This window comes from Taurulus bubalis, assembly GCF_910589615.1.
Source record: "Taurulus bubalis genome assembly, chromosome: 6".
In the NCBI taxonomy this organism is placed as follows: Eukaryota; Metazoa; Chordata; class Actinopteri; order Perciformes; family Cottidae; genus Taurulus; species Taurulus bubalis.
The window spans coordinates 13,530,995-13,544,781 of NC_136594.1; the positions used below are offsets into that span (position 1 = coordinate 13,530,995).

The 13,787-nt window shown below is 39.9% G+C and overlaps 1 protein-coding gene across 1 annotated transcript in view; it reads right to left on the minus strand.

Annotated features, from left to right (window-relative positions):
* LOC306738229 (potassium voltage-gated channel subfamily KQT member 5-like) overlaps window positions 1-13,787 on the minus strand; it is a gene marked incomplete at its 3' end in the record, with an annotated part of 100,174 nt that overhangs the window by 85,797 nt on the left and 590 nt on the right. The window lies entirely within an intron of this gene.

Here is a 13,787-nt window from a genome sequence, read left to right on the forward strand (position 1 = left end):
ACAGGTCCACCACATAAAGGAACAGGGATTTGTTTGCCACTTGACTGTCACAGATGGTGTCAGAGGAATATTCATCATACACACACACCCACACACACACACACACACACACACACACACACACACACACACACACACACACACACACACACACACACACACAGAGCGCAACACCAAGCGTAATGGAATAGTCTTAGACAGCTGGCAAAGGTAGTAATGAGAATATAGAGAAATAATGTACGTAGACGTGCAGCTCGCTTACAGTAACTTATGATTTACTTTAACAATTGAAAGTGAAAATATATTTAAATGCCTGTGGTTTTAGGGTATTTACAAAGTACACTACTGCTTAAACTTGACAGGAAATTGGCAAGAGCTGAGGGTGTGCTTAACAATTGGCTGTGTTTTTAATGTCAATTTTCCGCAAAAGAGAAAACGGACGGAGCCACAGAAGCACATGCGAGCTGCGGAGAACAAATATGCAGAACTTATAGTTTGAGGATTAGAGCTAAATACAAGTTATGAATAAAATCTCTCATTAAAATATATTTAATTCTCCTATAAAACCAATAAAGACATTTGGTTTTCCATCTCCCTGCAAACTGCCAAGAGCAATAATTCTATTTCACAATCCTCGCCACCACAGCAAGTCTAAAATATAAATTACTTTGATAAATATTTTTCCAAAAACCACAGTAGCCATATGTAGAACCGAGCTCCAGTGAGCAGGAGCATGACTTAATCGCTGTGACAAGCCAGTCTGATGGAGATTTCAACAGAGAGCTGAAACCCAGATCATTTAATCAATGAACTATCAATATTAAAGTAGAGCACATACTCCTAAAAAGGAAGTATCGTAAAAAAAAAATATTTGGGGGAGAACGTTTCAGGAAAAGTGCTTCATTGAAAGCTTCTCAGTTTACAACAAACCTTTACAAAGAACACACTAAGGTGATTTGTTCCTCTGTCAACACACCTTTCAAAAACTATAGCTTCATCTATGATATGTGATCAGGCTACTCATACTAAACTAGTCATACTAATCTTTTCTCTCTGCAGTCAAGCTTGGCTATTAAAAGCTTGGGTGGGTAATATGACCCATGTGGTGCAGTCATTTCATCCACTCTATTATTCCAACAAGCAGCTGTTCTGTGATCTTGCTCAGCTTGATTCCTAAAATCTAACCCTCCCCCCCTCCCCCCCCCCCCCCCCCCCCCCCCCCCCCGCCGCACGAGCTGCCATGCTGTGGGGTCAAGCTTATTTTGCAAAGACAAACACTTATGAGTTGATTTGTCGAGCTACAGGCAGACATGACTTGGCAAACAAAAGCAATGGGCAGCAGCTCAAAGTCAATTTAACATACTTATGTTGGGATAGTAACTGACATTCAAGCTGCTGTCTGGGATTCCTCATGAATTAGGGCCCGGATACGAGGTTTCTGCACGCACAGTTTGTAACAAAGTTGACGTCGGTGGACATGATTTGACCCTGGCTTTCAGAACATCAAGTATGGCACAGTTGAGACATTGTACCGTTTGTAAAAAATACTAATGTTGAACCCCTGTTCACCCTTCATTACAGTCTATGAAATGCTGATTGAAAATGCATGGAAGAAACACACTACACACTGACAGATTAGCATTGCTCCCACTGCTCTCCCCGTCATGTACACACACTCACTCACTTCTTTATACCCTTCAAAGCAGCAACTGTCCCTAATACTAGAACACAAGTAACACACTTGTTTTAGCTACCAGTGGGATCATATCTCCTCGTCTTCTGTCTGAGCTCATGAAGAGAGAAGCAACCAGGCCAGAGAAAACACAGCACAAAAAGAGAGAGACCACCCTTAGACTTTGATCAAGAGGTGATCACAACAGCAAGTAATATTTTACCATGAGGCATAATAAGAATCTGTCCTGGTGATAAGCATATCACAAATGTGCAAATTCGAGAAGTTCAGTCATGAGGCAATCCTGTTTAAAGGCCATTTTCATTTTCCTTATGACCCAGAGCTGCAGACTTAAATCTTCACTTGATATGTTTTACATAAAGAATAGTTTGACAGTTTTGGAAATACTCATATTCGCCTTCATGCCAAGCATTAGATTGATACCACTCCAATATATGAACTACAGTCAAAAGCCAGTTAGCCTAGCTTACTGCATGAAGACCTGCTGCCTTCAAAAGGGGTCACATTCACATATTTGCTGATATTTTCAGAAATAGAAATTGGAGGCCATGAAACTTATTTCTTAGTGGATGGTAAGTTAACATATTGCAATTTGAGTCATGTAGAGCTTGTCCTTCTAATTTTATAATATGTCTGGAAAATGTGGATAGTCCAATGGGAAAAACAGATAGCCACCCGTCCAAACATAAGAAAATCTGACTGGCATTTTGGTTTTTGAATGAAAGGGCAATGAATATCGCTTAACTTGAAAACTGGCATGACTATTTTTTTCGAAGCGGTCTTTTGACCTCTCACCTCAAGATGTCTGAATGAAAATAAGATATATGGATACCCACGAGTCTCCCCTTTACATAAAGTATACAAATGTGTTATTTTTACAAAAATAGTGAATTTGAATATTTATGCACATTGTTGCCCCTAAACAGTCTTGGAATTGCAGAAATTGGGTTTGACTGGAAAGCTGAGCCCAACTGTATTCATGTACAGTGATGTTAGTCGCCATAGCAATTCTATCGTAGTGACACAATGTCTTTAAACTTGACGTCACTGTATAAAATGACCTGTTGTGTCCTCTAGAATAATCAGACACTTTATAAGCACCAAACTAGAGACCTTGTACATTCAGAGGATGTATGGCTTTCCTAGGTATATTGACAATAAAGGGGTTTCCGAAAAGTTGCTCAGACAGAAGTGCTCGCCATCCAATCATGAAAAATGCAATTCTTACAGAAATCTCAAAATGGCAGACAAAGTTAGCAAAGAAAACTATATATAATTAGCAAGCTGAACACCCAAGTTAATGTTTCTCTTTGTATCTGCAGATTGCCTGTGTTTAGAATAATTATTTTAGGGACCATCATCTCCATGGCTTATTAAATTATTTAGCCTTTCTGAAGCACCTGTAATATAGACTTTTAGCTCTTTTATTCATCTCATATTGTGATGGAACTTCATTGCAGCTATATAGGAACTCTGGTGATATATGTTGAGCTAATTGGGATGTTTGTGTATGTGATTAATTTCACTTGAGAGTTTAAGTCATTTTACAAAAGATGCTGACATTGTGTACTCATCACATTTCAAATATAACGTACTTACAATACCATTACGAAAGTTTGGTCCAGTTTCTGCAGCTGTAGGAGCCAACATAACACTACTGAAGTAAAAGCGGTGTACACACACACACACACACACACACACACACAGAGAGGCCTTAAAAAATAAGTTTTAGAAAGTGGAGGCACATGAAGGCTTCTTCATGTCAGCAGCATGTGTGCTCCTTAAGCCACCAACCCCCCTCCTGAAATAAAAACACACACGCACACAACACTCTGTATCTAGATGACAGAAGACTTCGCCTGAGGTGACCTCGGGGCCAAACTCACGACTAATGTGTTCTGACAAGTGAGCTACAAGAAAGTGCTAACAGAAACATTGAATGGTTAAAACCACCCCATCACTCATCCATACCTCAGCACTTTAACCTCAGTCCTGTAAACCCAGTTGACCATTTTCCAGTACACGTTGTCCCTTTTTGTTTTTTAAAGACAAATAAGATATAATGTTGGCCGGGTCATTTATGTAGGACTATAAGCCTCGGGATAGTTCTGTAGACTCTCACTGGTTCAATACGCCTGGGGGAGGAGCATAGCTATGGGATTTTTTTTTTTATTTGACCAGAAAATATGGCTCCCTCTCACAGAATTCAGACTCAGAATTGAGTTGACCCCTGACGCTTGTGACTTTGAGTCATAAAACACAAACTTAGGGGAGTCTTGGCTATAGAAAAATCACAGAAGATCACAAAATGACTGATTTCATAGAATTACAATACATTTCACCTGGAGATCTCGAAAAAACACATACTGTATTATCCAAGCTCGCTGTTGGTCTTGGCGTGAGGTTGCACTTCCCACACTGAGCTTTTTATGTTCCCAAACAGAGGGGCTGTGTATGGGCTCACTGCTAAATTGGGACAGGATTGATATTATAATGTTGTATGTATGTCTGAACTTTAAGATGAAGACAGGAACTACAAGAGCAAGAGAGGAGAAGTCAATAAAGGCCACAGAGCTGTAGTGAATTTGTAAAAGGGGGAGGAGAGGGGACAGGAGAGACACATCCATGATAGGTTTTTGTTATGCCATAACATGTAGTGCATGTATGTAACTGTTGTGGTCAACTGCCTGTTTGTCTGCATCTATTTCCTTTCACCCTTCTTATTTTCGCTTCTCACTAGCGTGGAGACACACAGGCTTTTCACAGAAGACATTGTGACATAAGAAAAGCACCAAACAAAATAATATGATCTACAGCTGCATTCTACTTTTTGTGCATGCAGGTTTACTGGTTTACCTTACTGGGACACTTAATGGTACATTGTTAAAGTCATCAATTTCTTCTGAGCCTTTTGTTCTATGACGTGAAAAAATGTCTGCCGTGAAAACTGTCTACTACACACTGCGTTGTGGGGGTGGTGAGTTGGGGTCTGCACTGCTATCCAGCTGCACTGGTGCCCCTGTGGGTGTGACAGGGAGGTCAGAGAGCCTCTGGCATATCACCAACTACACTGCAGCGTTACCAGGCTGGTGCCAAGCAGAGTGCCTTGGAGCATGGCCCGGGCCTGTATCCCCTTGATGTGCTGCCATGTGACCCCCCCCCAGTCAGGGCCAATATTCAGCATGTATGCTCACCCTGGCTTTGAGTGTAGATGATGGTAAATCCTTTGTCCTTGCATAGAACCCCCCAACCCCTTCACATTATGACTACTGCAGTGTGCAGCCTACGTCACACTTAAATAAGCCACAGTGATGCTATTTTTGAACCAAGAGTGCCTTTTGATACTGTGGGTCTTTTGATGTTAGCTGCAATTTTAGTTTACGTTGGGTAGTCTTTACAATTTGGAGATATATTTGTTTGATTGAGTTTTTTGATTGAGTTTTATTATATGCAAAATAAGCTCTACAGGAAATAAAAGTGAGAACGGTCACATCTTGCAGCCAATGTCCACTCAATCCTGGAGAGTAACTCAAATTAGATAAAGTCGATATCCATAGAAACATGTAATGTTAAATTGAAAGACCTGAAGACCTATATGAGGTCTCAGATTAGGGCAGTACGGGGTGTTCAGGGGTAGATATGTTGTTCCCACAGACCCATGAACACTAAACCGGCTTCTGCATGTCTAAATATAGTATAGTAGCAGTGGCTAGGGCATGGCTTGTATCAGCCATGATGAACTGCTTGCCACAGTGAAATAGCAGTGACAGCATGGCCAGTAGGGCCATGCTGTCACTGCTATTGGATGACTGCTATTGGATGACAGAAATGCACACACAGGCAGGGGCACTCTCGGATTTATTTGATCAATTTCTTAAAACACAACAAAGACGTAATTTTCCCCAGTGTTGCGGAATCTCAGGATGGCAGCATCAATTTCTATGGTAACATGAAAGCACTGAGGATTTCTGAGACGCTGCTGTTACTTGCACAAAAACATATTTGGAGGATGGCTGCAGGTTGTTTAGATGCAAGTTTTACTTGGGGCTCTTCTGAAACACCTCAGTAGTCATCAGGTAAACCAAGTTATTATGCCTCAATCTGCCTGCGTAATAGTCCATATCAGATGAACTATAACACTCAGATTTCCAAATTAGTCCAGGGGTCTGAGTCCCTCCGCACCTCTTCCCTCCAGGCAAACATATGCCAGCACATTTGTGATTAAGGCTCAGACACGAGAAAAGACTAAAACAACAATAAAAATAGGCTACAACGAGAGGTTGGAGCGCACATTTTGCTACTCTTTTTGTTCGAGAGACTGGCTTCTGCCGCAGCATTACATACATGACGGAAATGCAAACAAGCAGCACTGTCTGCAGAGGCCACAGGGGGAAAGAGACGAAGGGACAGTAAGAGGGAAGAGACGATAAAGACTTTGCAGAGATGTACGTTTAACACTTGAACACCACTCACAGTTGATGGTGTGCAGGTCATTCTGATGTAGTGCCTCTACAATTATGTGATGAGGCTATTCTTGGGAGAGAAAGAAGACTCGATGAGAGGACTGCAAAGAATAACGTGAAATATCTGGAGGAGGCATTGCAGTATGGAGGGGTGAGAACCAAGAGAGGCAAAATTATATGATTGCATGAGAAAAGATTACTCACTGAGTGCTTTGTCACACAGTGTAAACTGTAAAATAATCAGTGAGCCTCAAAGGTCAGTCGGTGGAGATTAAAAAACAATTTATTTATGATATATTTATTTCAACATATTTATGTTTTCTTACGGCGTTATGATTAGGACTGTTCATGAGTGATCATATGAGAGCTGTCACTGGCTTTATTTCCACACTTTGCTAATTTACACTACCCTTATTTGCAGGTGGTGAAGATTTCCCTGTGTCTACAAAATGTTTGTACGCATGGGTCAGAGTTTCTTTACCGGTGCGCACAGTCTCCCGACAAGTTTGTTTTTATAGATCACAACTTTTGCGTGGGAAGGGCCGTACGCCTGTTTCAGGCCCCATTTGTGCGTACGCAGCAGTTATGAATGAGACCCCTGTGCATTCAAGATTTGAATGAATAGGTAAATATAAAGCTGTAGAAATATGTTTTAAACAGTGAATTAAACTCCTTGCCAGCTCGCTGTGGGAGGTGTTAAAGTGCAGCAGCCTGTCAAAGGAAGCCAACAGGTGCTGTTTAGGTAAATTTGGTTTCTCTTAGCTGAAGCACAATGCCCACAGTGCATGTGTACAGGCTTGCCCTGTACCAAGGCATTGTCTTTATGTTTACAGAAAGGACATCTCTAAAAGCACAGTGAGGGGAACTCCTTCTGAGTAAACACAGGACTGAAACATGAGACCTACAGCAGGCGATCCCAATAAGCTGTGACTGTCCTCTGATTGGATTCAAACTGGCACAGTGATGTGCATATACATACATCCATATATTCATACAAAAAGTGAAATTTATTTATTACAAATAATTAAAATAATTACGAACAAGGAGACCTTTGGGGTATTCTTCGTACGTGGTTCAACAAAGTCGATCAAATGTCCTATTATCCATCTTAAATTAGCGAGATGATTGACATCAGGCTTTCCCGGTTCTTTAAAGGTTGAACGGCCCTCAAACAGTCTCCAGTGTTTCCCCTACCATGCTTTTCACAATGGGATTTGCTGCTTTAAGAAAAACGCCTTGGCAAAATCGCCTGTGGAGCGGGACTGTGTGCGCAACCGCAGTGACATTGATGAGCTGTGCGACTCCGCGCAAAGCGCTTAAAAGTTGAGAATATTTAAACTTTTAAGCGCGCAGAAAAAACGCTAGAAAAACGCGGCATTTAAAACACGCACATGAAAGGCGCGCCGTACCATAGAGAAAGAATGGTTTTGCTAGCGACGCGTTTTGGAGAGTCGCGTCTGGTGTTAACGGGCCCTTGGGCTGCCTTCAAAGTATACACAGGAAGTCACAGAAAAAAATACTTCCTGTTAGTTCCGATCTTTTGTCGACTTGTAGTTTACAGAGTTCAGCTAATTGTTGTCCACAATAAGATAATTACTAGTAACTCAATATTAGGTATTTTTTGATTAACTTTGATCAACATTTTTCTAACACAGTGATAGCACTTTTCTTTTATTTTGTCTGATGGAGCGATCTGGTTTACTTGAAAGGGATTGCAATGCTCTTTATTCTATTGTTTATAAAAGCATAGATGGAGTCACTAGTACTGTGAGGTATTACTTTGTAGTACTGTGAGGTACCACTATATAGTATGTCCGTCTGTCCTAATATAATCATGGCAAAGCCTAATGGTGCGTTCACATCCAAAGCGTAGCGAATATTCGCAACACTTCCTGTTTGTGAATGCAGCATAACGCCGCCTCCGCTGGTCGGGCTAGAGTCACATAAGCATCTCAAAATATCAAGTTAAATGCGTAAGTGTTGGGAAAATGTATCAGCTAATTTTAAGTGCAAAATCCAAATCAATCAGATTATATTTATTTAAATGTGCCTGCCTGCAGTAGTATACAAATTAGTATATACTTATGAGGATATATGTACTGTATGCACGTATGTACTATATATGTGTATATACAGCACATGCATGTGTAGATTACCATATAACTAGGAGTTTGAATATGTGTATGGGCGATGTTACAATCTGTTTTAGAAAATTACTGAGCTTTTTTTTTTCTTTTTTCTTTTTTATCAGATGATATACATCTGATTGTAGCAAAAAGAAATTTTAAAACAAAATACATGGAATAAAAAAACATTATTTGATTTTATTGATTATCCCTAACCCATCTTCAGGAGAGAAAAAAACTGGACTGAAAGTCAGAGACGTAATACTTGCCTTAGATAGGTAATGTACCATGACAAACATGATATATATGTTTATTGATGTTTTGTTGTCAAAGTTAAATTATTGTATAAAGTTGTTGACTACTATGCCCATAAAAAAGAAGCAGTGATTGCTTGCAACTCATACATGACAGTAGTTTCTTATTGTGCTGTAGTCAAATGAGTGGAAACCAATTGAAAAGCAGAAACTTCATCTCTAAAATGATGGTATGCATTGGAATATTGAAATACGTAGTGTAAAATATACATCTATGGGAATAAAATATGGAAACCACAATAATTTAAGACATGTCCATACATATATTGACTTTATAGCATCACATAACCACAATTAAATGCATACACTACCATATAAACCATTTACATTAAACGAGCAAATACTGTCCTTTCACATATTAATCAGACTTTCACTTCTTCACATCAAGCCGTCACTGAGACATTTACACCACAGACGTGTATGCAACACCCATGACCATCTTGACACAGTTTCTGCCTGTCGACCTTTCACTGACAGTGTCAAGCAACCACCATCTGAACAAAGACATCACACCTCTGCTTTATGTCTTTACTGTGCTGGTCAAACTGCCGTTTATAAGAAGCTTCTCTTTTCATTGATTCATACTCTCAAAAGGCAGCAGTGGGCCCTGACGTCCTTATGTTTCACACAGGTTAAGAACATCGCTAGATGAATGGAAAATAGGCATGTATAGAGACGCCAGCATCGACAGAGAGGGCTTTCTGAGTTCAGTACAAAGACTTATACCACACCAGAAGGCATAAGCTTCTCACCGAGATAATAAAGACAGGGTTTACAGAGAAAACAGATATTTCTAAGTGACAGAATGTCAATTGCTGGACTATAAACGATAGTTCAAAATATAATACATCACAGCACTGGGATTGCAAGCAGCGTCATTAGTCATGTCTACTGAACATTTTATTGTGTCTGGCTTCAAATAACCAACAATGTCTACCAAACAGCTTTCAGGACGTGCCAGCATCCTTTACTGCAGCCTATAAATCCAAGTACTCCAAACAATAAAGCGACTGATAGATATTTAACAAGTGAGAGCAGTGGGTTCATGTCACCACTCTGGTGGTTCAACGTGCCAATTCAGAAACCTGAGGTGGAGGAACACCTTTTCCCCCCACATTTGCCTGCCCCAAACATACTTGCAAGGATAAGAGCTTGTTAATCCAGAGGTGAGATGAATGGCAGCACTGTATGTGTGTGCAGGCAGGAAGGAGGGCAGGCTGGGACCCCGGGCACAACTCAACTCGGCACAAAGACCGGCTCAGTCCTGCTGCTGTCACACATTGGGAAAGTATAAAAATATACATGTTTGCCATAGCAAACAGGTATACAGGAAAACACAACAGCAGAGAAGCTACAGTGCACACGGAAGCAAGATATTTGCATTTAGTTAGCCATCAATGCCCAGAATAAAGGTTACAGGGTCAAGTGGGGCGGCAGTTTCTCAGTAGTCCTACGTCTTAAATGCTAACATTGCATTCCCTGCTGGCTTGTTTTTTTTTTAAACAAAATGATCATACATCTAACATAAATGTCAAAGTTGACCCTGATGTTGTAAATCCTTTGCGTTACAATTTTCAAGAAGTAATTTCCCCTAGAGGCATTTGTGTTAGAAAGGCAAACACAGTTGAAGGTGAAATATCTCTTTGAGCATCAAAGCCAATGAGGATATGCTGTGTGGGCATGTCAAACAGAGGATAACTGGATGCTGCGAGGGCAAGCTCGTAAGCGTATTTGCTCCTCTGACCTGTTCCTAATGTGTCGGCTCAGACAAGGCAGATAAGGAAGGAAAAGAGTTTTTTGTATTGCCTCCTGAAAGCAGTGGATGGTGAAATTGAACTGCTGTCAGTTATCCTAACAGCGCTTCAGCTGTTCAGGCAGAACAGCTTGGCCAAATTAGTAACAATCACATGATTCTCATGAGGGAGAAATAACAATATAGCATTTACACCATATCACATATCACAGAAGCTTTGATTAACTGATTTATGAAAGAGGATTTTTAACTGTGTAATCTGTTTAATCTGTTTTATAGTACTGTCTATACATTTAGGCAATAAAAAAAATATTCATGAAAACATACACCTTTGGGTAATTTGTGATTTTGGGCTGCACAAAATGAAAAATGTTAGTCTTCTCCAGCTCATGTAAAAACAAATCTGTCTCTTCAGCTGCTAAAAAAACACTATGTTCACTAGCTAATCACAAACTTGATCTGTTTGCTGTTTTGTAGCTGAGCAGGTAGTGTATTGTGGGATAACAATAAAAGTTTGAGCTCATTGTTTAACTGTATGGGCAGTTTAAAATGTAACAGTTTTGGTCCACTACCATTACTATCATAGCATTGTTTTTAGCTTCAAAAAGCATCTGTTTTGTCAGCAAAAAAAAGCTCTAAAACTGCCAACTCGGCACGAAATAGCTGGCAAACACATTTTGCAAGTAGCGGATTAACATTGTGGAGCACTTAGTCGCTAAAGAGACAGATATTTCCCACAGGAGTTGGTAGAGACTAAAAATTGAGCTAAGAGATTGTGAATATTGGGCCCATGTTCATCAGGTGGATCAGGTTTTACATATCAACCCAAAATGTGGTTATTATCCCAATTCTGTTTACACAACTTGTTTCTGCTGCCTCTAAGTGGCCAAAAAACTCACTCAGGCAGGTTCAAGACTATTGTTCGTATTCTGATTATAGCTTGTACACTAAAGACTGAACTATACAGCAAATGAACATATGGCATATTCTTGACTATGCAGCCCCCTGCAGTGACAACCACTTCCCTGTAATCATCATTTTATTGCACTCTGGTGATAAAAGGTATATGAGTGTTCTACAGTTAGCCCGTGGAAAGCCAACACATCTGAGCTGTAATTTATGCAAGGAATGTAAAAAGTACCAAAACAGCAGATTAGATTATGTAGCAAAAACCTTGGTTGTGTAACAACTTTTTCATTTTTAGAAATCACGGAACTACTGTACATTTAATTGCACTGTATTACATTTTTTTACAATGTCAAAAAATTCAGAAGACATGACGGTCGCCATTTCTCTAGTTAGATTTGATTGTCATGATTAAATAGGTCCAATAATTATTAAATTGTGTTTTTGGTTGAAATGTCCATCTCTAATCCTCAAGGATTTTTTTGTACCTGGTTAGGGACTGCAGTTCACTTTTCAATGGGGGAATCAGGAACGGCTTCTGGCAAAAGTAAACAAGGCCACTTAAAGGCAGCACTCTTCCCTGGGAGGCCCCAACACACAGTACACAGTTTTATTGCAGTAAATTGAAACAACTAGCTTTATTATCAGCTGGACATTGATATCATTTTATTCTGTAGCTGCAAACAATGACTGTGAGACTCTCAGCTGCAACAATTGTCATATCCGCAGACTAGTGAAACGTTCAAGGCTACTGACCACAGTGGCATTCATCACAGGTACAGCGAACGCCTGAGTGGGAGTTCACTATCTCCTTTTCTCCAGCTAAAGCTCGCTGCCACAGGCATAAAAGAAAATCATTCACCAAAATTCCAGCCACCCAACCGTGCTTTCCTAACGTTCCTGAGTGCTCATGTGAAGAGAAAATTAGTGCAAGCCTGAGGACGTGCGTGAGTCAAGACTTTCATAAGATATGTAAATTAGCATTTTTGACTCAACATTTAAGCAAAGGTGTAGACCAAAATGGAGCTTCAATGATGTATCTTTTAAAGTATGGCCCTAATAACAAAGGATAAGGCAGGTCATCATTTAACTGGTTGACCCTCATGGTACTCCTTGACATCATTGCAAAACCTCTCTGACCACCAAGTCTTGACAGGCCTCAAAAGGACTGGGACTGAACTGTCCAAAACACTTTCATAACACAATAAATGTAATCATCCTGTGTAAAAGATCATGAGTCAACTGTAAATATAAAGGAGAGACTATATATTATCTTTAACAGCTGGGACATTGTGTAATTTCATATACAATAATTGTGTTTCCAAATGTAGCCTAAAAGCTCAAAATGTTGCCCATGATGCACAGCAGTTTAGATAAAGAGGTGTTTATCAACACCTCCAATTCAGTTGAAGCAAATATTTAAATTTAGTCCAGTTCTTGTGCAAACTGGGCTGTTTGGAGAGACTTGGAGAAACAAGCTCAATAGTGTTGTAAGATCACCCTAAGCTCTTGACTTTCGTCCACACTGTTAATAAAGTGAGAGTCTTGATTCAAGGATGCTATTGCAGCTTAATTGTTTTGTTATGCCATCCATTTTTATGCAACACTAATAATGGAGTATTTGCTGCTCCATTAGAGAGACTACGTGTTTAGACAGTTGACAGTCAATGTTCCAAATACATCTTTGGAATACATATTTTTTTACATATTGTCCCTTATTACTATTAATTTGGCTGTGCCACTGTGACTACGTCTATACTCTCTATCTGCCTGTAAAGAGTTGCACGTTTTTAAAGCCGTGGTAAAAGGGAATTGCAGGAGCACTTGTATCAGGCACATGCACTTAGTGTTGTCCATTTGATATACAAGCTGCTTCTTCAAGGATGCTTTAAATATCAAAAGTCATCAGTTTCATGAGCTTCTTTGATTGAGTTCAATAGCTCCTCCTTTCCAACCACCCCTCCTGGTGCACAGACACACACATAAACCCCCGCCCACACACCAAAAAAAGATGGTGCTCTAGTCACAGCCGCCATGCATTTCAACTTCCTTCCTCTCAGAGACAGTCATGATGCCACAAAAACACGTTGCACACGGGAAATCAAATGCAGCTGGCTGGGAAGCCAAGAATGATGGAGAGCAGACAGCAAGGCTGCAAATTATTCTTGACATTCCGGCGCCAACAGACCCTGAGTTTAGTTATTTAATGTTTGATGTTACTTACTTTTATATATGCCGAAGCCAATGAAGAAAACATCAGTCTTTGATGTTTACTAAATCATATTCATATTCTAGTGAAACTGCAATTGTACTAAACCCAGAGTTGAGTGTGTTCAACATTACAATGTAACAACCACTAAAAAAACAAAGACTCATCAAGGAAAATTATATTTTACGATCTCATTTTTGGATTACAATGGGTTCATTCAAACAGCAGATTTCTTTTATGCAAGCTGTGAGACCAACTGTGGTGAAGAGGTGCTTATCCAGTAACATAGGCCTATATTTCTCAAGATGAGCTGTGCATTCATG